Source organism: Martes martes (assembly GCF_963455335.1).
Source record: "Martes martes genome assembly, chromosome: 8".
Classification (NCBI taxonomy): domain Eukaryota; kingdom Metazoa; phylum Chordata; class Mammalia; order Carnivora; family Mustelidae; genus Martes; species Martes martes.
In genome coordinates this window covers 107,411,511-107,418,679 of record NC_137895.1, presented here as the reverse complement: position 1 = coordinate 107,418,679, position 7,169 = coordinate 107,411,511, and positions in this window count along the sequence as shown.

The window sequence follows — 7,169 nt, the reverse complement described above, 5'->3', positions numbered from 1 at the left end:
ATGTACTGAAAAGTCCTATTGAGGAAGGATAGCGGGTGAGCAGTGTGGGTGACCCTGAAGCAAAGAGATCGGTGTCATTTTGCTCCCATAAGGCACTGAGGTCTTCTTTCCTACCTTTGTTCTCCTTCCCTCTACCAATCCCCAGGCTGGCCCCAGCCTGCAAAGCCTGAGTCTGTCTGGCAAGTAGTTATGCCCAGGCTTTGGCATGTACTTAAGAACTCCTTTGATGTGGAAAAGAAAGGATCTTGTTTATGGTTTCTTCTGAAGGAAGGAGCTTTTCCTATAGTGATCCTGGCAAGTATGTATTTCTTATATTCCTCCCTCGAGGAGTGACCCATTTTCACTTTTCCATGGTATGTGTCGTGGACAGTCCTGTTTGCTAAATCCCCTGCTCCTTGCCCTCATGTTACTCTAGCAGTCATTTGTATGTGACACAAGCTGGTGACTCCCTCCCCTCTTCTCAAAACACTCTTTACTTGGCTGTATCTCACTGACTTCTTGACACCTTTGTTTGGATGCCTGGTAGTCATTCAGAGAGGAGAGAACACAGGAGACTGGGAAGGAGTGGCCACTGAAATAGAAGGGGAATCATGAGTGAATGGGTGTCTGGGAAGCTGAGTGAACATGTTTCACAAAGGAGGGAGTGATGAGCTATGCTCACTCCATAAGTATCAGAGCTTGGCTGTCTCCAAAGCCAAACGTAGCCCAACCCTACTGCTAGTACCCAGGTGGGGTTCTGCTGCACGCACCGCCCCCCCCAAGAGTAGACATTAGCACTGAGGACAGTAGGCTAAAGGCCTGGACTCATCCTTATCTTTAAAAAAAAAAAAAATTAATTAATTGACAGAGAGAGAACACAGGTAAGCAGAGCGGCAGGCAGAGGGAGAGAGAGAAGCAGGCTCTCATCTGAGCAGGGAGCCTGATGCGGGGCTAGATCCCAGGACCCTGGAATTATGACCTGAGCCGAAGGCAGCTGCTTAACCAACTGAGCCACCTAGGTGCCCCTCATCCTTGCCTTTAATCTCCTACAGCCAGTCAATCCGTATATCCTGCAGCTTTGCCTTCAGAATATACTGAGTATAAGCACTTTCCAGCCTTCGTTGCTGCCCTGCTCTAGGCTGCTGGCTTCTCTGGCCTGCATTGTTGTGGCAGCCTCCAGTCTGACCTCCCTGTCTCATTTCCTCCTCCCTCTTTGTAGCTCTCCCCTCAGCGCCCCAGAAGCCGCATCCTAAGTTTGACCTGTTCTCTGATGAAAACCCTTCCGTGACTTCTGGTCTCAGCCAGAGGAAGAGCCCGCAGCACAGATGCTTCTCCATCCTGTTCTCCCACCCTTTCATGTCATACCAGCCCTGCTGGCTCCCTTGCCAGTCCACTGTACCATTCCTGTCCCAGGAACTCTGCACTTTCGGTTCCCTTTACGTTATCTCCACTATTCACATGGCTCACCCCTTCCCTTTTTTTTTTCCCTCTTGTCGCTTCTCAAATATCTGGTGGATATGTCATCTCAAAGAGACTCTCTCAACTTCTTACAACAAGTAGTATCTATCCCTCTTATCTGCTTAATTTTTTCCATAGTCCTTATCACCCCATGATCTATATTTATGTCTTTATTCTGTGTCTTTTACTAAAATACAAGCTCTGTGGACTTTGTCCATATTGATTAACTCTTGTGTACCCACACCCGTATGCCTGGCACTTGGTAAGTTTGCAGTGAAGTCCTTCTATAGTGTCTTTGAGACAAACATGATTTTCATTTCTTTTCCGTTGGGCATCATGGCAAAAGTGAAAAGACTAAGGGTCTTGGAGTCAGGCAGACCTGGAATCAAATCCTAGCTGCCACTCACTAGCTCTATGGCCTTGGGCAATTTCCTTCACTTCTCCAAGCTTCCATTTTCTCATCTGTAAAATTGGCATTGGCAGTGTGTATTTCATAAATGAGCTATTTTAAGTACAGTACTGTATCATTTAGGATTTTGTTCAGCTGCTTGTTACAGAAATCTGACTACAGTGGCTTGAAGAAATAGGTGGTTATTTTTCTAAGCAATAGGAAATTCAGAGTAGGCATCTCAGGCTGGGGAAGCAGCTCAAGGGTGTGTCATCAAGGACTCCGGTTCTTGGCCTATACCATCCCGAGCATGTGTGTTTGTCCACTTGCAAGATGGCACCATTCTACCCTTGGGCCTCTTAGGCACATTCCAAGGAGGAAGGAGGAAAAAGTAAAGATAAAGCAAGTGGAGCCAGATTCCTTTATTTACTTACTTCTTTATTTTTAAAAAAAGATTTATTTGAGAGACAAAAAGAACATGAGCAGGGTGTGAGGAGTTGGGGAGAGGGAGAAGCAGACTCTGGAGCAGGGAGCCTGAGAAGCCAGGAAGCCTGCAGAGCCAGGAACCTGAGATCATGACCTGAGCCTAAGGTAGACGCTTAACTGGCAGAGCCATCCAGGCTCTCTGAGCTGGATTCCTTTAAAAGAATTTTTCCAGACTTTGGATCTGTCTGGTTGACTACAGGTGGATCATACAGGAACCGGTGGCTACAAGGAGGCAGGGACAGGGTGCACTGTTGCTCAAAGAAAATCAAGGTCTATTTGTAAGGAAGACCAGTAGAATGGATGGTGGGTAGGCAACTACGTAGTAAAACACCAGCTCCTGGGATCCAGAAGGCATTTAATTGTGAGTATTTCTTCCAAGTGCTCTGAAGAAATGGGTAAGCCCTGGGCTCGGAAACATCTTGTCTGGTAGTCATCTGAGCTGTTGGGTTGAGTAACAGGCTTGCTAGGTTACATTTGTGCATCACTTAATCTTTTCCAAAGCACTTTAAGTTAGACGTCATTCATCCTATTTTATTAGAGCTTCCCAAAGCCCCTAATGGAGAGAGAATTCTTATCCCATCTTTATAAATGAAGACACTCTGGCAGAGACTATTCATTCTTTCACTTTTGAAACATCTATTGGAGATCTGCTCGGTGCCAAATACCATTCTAGGTGCCATAGCAATGACCAGTCATTGGCAACAGTACCTGCCCTCAAGGAGTTTACCTTTCACTGATGATGTGTCCGAAGTCAGTAGCAAACAGAGGGGCTGGGTTTGCAGTTCAGTCTCCCGACAGAGCCCATGTTTTCTCTGAGATACGCACTAGACTCTCCACACCCTTAGCCACTGCCCTTCTCCAAGTGTTGCTTTATATACTGGAGCAGCTGCTGTCATGCGTACAGCCTGTGTAAGCTCTCGTTGGGCCAAATAGGTCAAGCTTACCAAATGGAATGACAGGTGAGTACAGAAATGAGTTGGATAATAAAGCCAAGTATGACTATGTAGGGAGGAATCTTGCCAGAGTCAAGATTCCTTCGCTCCACGTTGAAATGACAGAATGGCAGCATCTCTGTGTCTGTCTGCCTCTGGCTCTTCCCTTTGGCTGCCTGTCATTCTGGCGCTGTGGCCGTTTCCCTCTCTTGCTTGTTTGGGTTTCCTAAGGATACCACCAGCCATTCCAGACTGGGTGCCGAAGAGCAAGTGTCTGCAACGGTATTTATGCAAAGCTATGTTGGAAGGCAGGGCCACCCACTCAGCTCCAGGGCTAGTTTTGTCCCTTAGGGGCTTTGTCTAAACTATGGAACCAAAACTGACAACCAACTGCTTCATTTGCTCAGTCCCAAGGTAAATGAAAATGTTACCTTTTTGTGTTTTGATGGAGCCAAGTGAACACAAAACAAAAAAGGCTGTAAGTCAAACTGAACAACAAGTGGGCCCATATTTTTATTAAAATTATTAACATGGGACAAATCTATACCATGGGGGTTCACACTGAACAGAGAATTAATTACCTTGGGTCCCTTCAGTCATTACCCTGGAGCCAGAACATAGCGGCACTTCCTTGGCGTTCCCCTTGGTGGCAGCAGCTCCCGGCCTCCTGAGGACACCTCTAGGCTGCCAGAGGCAGGTGCATCTAGCAAGTTGGTAATCAGGACTCCCAGCAGAGCTAGGGTTGCCATAGCAACTGGAAGCTGCCTTGAGGGTGGAATTTTAAAATATCTCAGCTATAATAGTGTTTTTCCCCCAAATCACTGTCACTCCCCCAGTGCTGCATGGTGCTGCTGAGGCTGGGGCCATCTTGGGACGCCTGTTTCTCTGCCTGGGGCTTTTGGCAGCTTCGGGGGTTGGAGGTGGGAGGATTGTCTCAGGGTGTGAACTGCTGGGAAGCTGACAGCTTTAGCTTTTGCTTCCAGGCTCCTCTAGCTCTTGGTTCCAAAAGCCTTCTGTCATTTTCTATTTTTTGGGAGGTTTAGAAGAGGGGTCTAGCTTGAAACTCTCTCCACCTCCTCCCACTCTGATTCGAGCATTCTGGCTTACACTCCTACCAGATCAGCCTTAGCATTTCTGGGACCTCTCTGGAGAGGGGAGGGGCATGTCCCTTGCCTGCTTTTTCTTTGGGTTTTTCTAACTTCCTCTTTTGGCTTCATTTATTTACTTAGAAAATGATTGTTGAGCACCTACCTACTAAGCCCAAGAATAAGAAGTGAGAAACAGCCCTGGTCTTGAAGGAGCTCACTGTCTTGACATGACTTGGCCCCTCTCCAGTTTCAAACATTTTTATAAACTTATTAAGACAGTGTTCTGTTGGCAGAGGGATACAAACCAATGGGACAGAGTAGCATGCAGAAACATATGTGATAAGTGTCTATCAATGGATGAATCGATAAAATGTGTATGTATATATACACATATATACATTTACATATACACAATGGAATATTCAGCTATAAAAAGAAGGAAATCTTGCATTTATAGTAACCTGGATGGCCTTAATGGCATTATGCTAAGTGAAATAAGTTATAGAAAGATAAATACTCTCTGATCTCACTTACATGTGGAATCTAAACAACAAAAAAGCAAAAAAACCCCACCACTGGGCTTACAATCTAGAGAAGAGATTGGTGTCAGAGGTGGGGGGTAGACAAAATGGGTGAAGGGGGCCAAAAGGTATAAGCTTCCAATTATAAAATTAGTTAAGTTGTGGGGATGTAATGTGCAATGTAGTGACTTAATAATACTGTATTAAAAGGGCACCTAGGTGATACATTGGTTGGGCGGCCAACTCTTGGTTTCAGCTTAGGTCATGATCTCAGGGTTGTGAGATCGAACCCCACATTGGGGAGTTCTGAGGAGTCTGCTTGGAATTTTCTCATTCTCTCCCCCTCCTGCTCATGCTCTCTGTCAAAATAAATAAATCTTAAAAAAAAAAGAACATATTACATATTTGAAAGTTGCTGAGAGTACTTGAAATTAAGTTCTTTGCAAGAAAAAAATTTTTGTTAACTGTGGAGATGGATGTGAACTAGACTTACTGTGGTGATCATTTTGTAATATATACAAATATCAAATCATGTTGTACACCTGAAGCTCATATGTTATATGTAAATTATACCTCAATTAAAATAAAATTTATTTATAAAGATTTTATTTATTTATTTGACAGAGACACATCGAGAGAGGGAACACAAGCAGGGGGAGTGGGAGAGGGAGAAGCAGGCTTCCTGCTGAGCAGAGCCTAATGTGGGGCTCGATCCAGGTCCCTGGGATCATGACCTGAGCCGAAGGCAGATACTTAACAACTGAGCCACCCAGGTGCCCCAAGATTGATTATTTTTAAGTAATCTCTACAGCCAGTGTGGGGCTTGAACATACAAGCCTGAGATCAAGAGTTGTTATGCTCCACCAACTGAGCCAGCCAGGCGCCCAAGTTATACTTCAATTTTAAAAAATATATAATGTTGTAATGTAAATTATACCTCCATTTTTTAAAAAAGTGGGATAAATTTTAACCTTTAAATTGTACTGTGTCTCCTTGCTGTGTGATTATACAGCATCACAAACTACTTGCTCAGGTAACTCAATAATCTCATTCAAATTACTTATTTAATGTTTGCTTTTCCCCCTAGACTGGAAACTCTACTAAAGGTTGCAGAAAGAACTATGGCTTTCAAGATACTTAGAATACAGGAACTAACATTCAGTTTAACAGCTGCAGTACAGCATGGTAAAGGTATCCAGAAGCATACATTGGATGTTAAGAGCTACAGAGGTCAAAGATTATTTTTAGTCAAGCTAGAACTCTAAACATAGTAAAATCAGATGAAATCTATGGTTGGTCTGTTAAATGAAAAGTCAGCAATTGTAAAAAGTGATATTTACATATCCTTAAAGATTTTATTTTAACTCAAATACATAAATGCACATTTATTTATAAATCTTTTCATATAGTTAATGCCATATATTTGATATGGGTCTTCTACTGAATTTGGATCTTCTTTCTTGCATAAACCATGTCTACAATGACCCATCACTCATGATTTCCACTTACGGTTTCTAAAAAAAGAAATACATATATGGAATATATGAAAATATATGGTAATGTGACTTAGCTAAGTAAATGTTGGGGTTCCTGGTTGGCTCAGTTGGTAACATGTGACTCTTAAGCTCAGGGTTGTGAGTTGGAGCCTCATGTTGGATGTAGAGATTACTTAAAAATAAAATCTTATAAATGTTTATTGCTCATTTTACGGTCTGATGTGGGCTAGGTGGCTAGTCTTGGCCTTTCCCCTCCAAGTAGTGATTCAGGGATCCTGCCACCTTCCATTTTGTGATGCTGTTGTCTTCAATACATGATTTCCAAGGTCTCTGTAGGAGGGAGAGAGAGTAGATGACTATGAAGCAATTTATGACCAGACCGGGGAGTGGTACACATCATTTCTGTCCATATCCAGGCACATGGTTCCAATGCAACTACAAGGAAGATGGGAAATATCTTCCTTTGTGCCTAGAAAAAGAGAAATAATCAGCATCTTACCCTGTCTTTGTTGCCACACTACTATTTACTAGGCTAAAGAAATTCTGTTTTGCTAAATTTTTGTTTAATAAATGTTGGAAGTTGTTTATATTTATTGAGTTGATTATAAATGCTTTTCTCCTTTGATCTGTTAATGTGATAAGTTACACTATAGTTTTTTTTCATCTCTTCATCTTCCTTGCACCCTATTGATAAAACCTAATTGGTTATGTTGCATGTTGCTGGCTGCTACTGGCTAGCATTTGTTTAGGAGCTCTTTGTTTTATGTTCATAAATGAGATTCACCTGTATATTTTAATTATTTTCTACTGTCTTTGTCTGG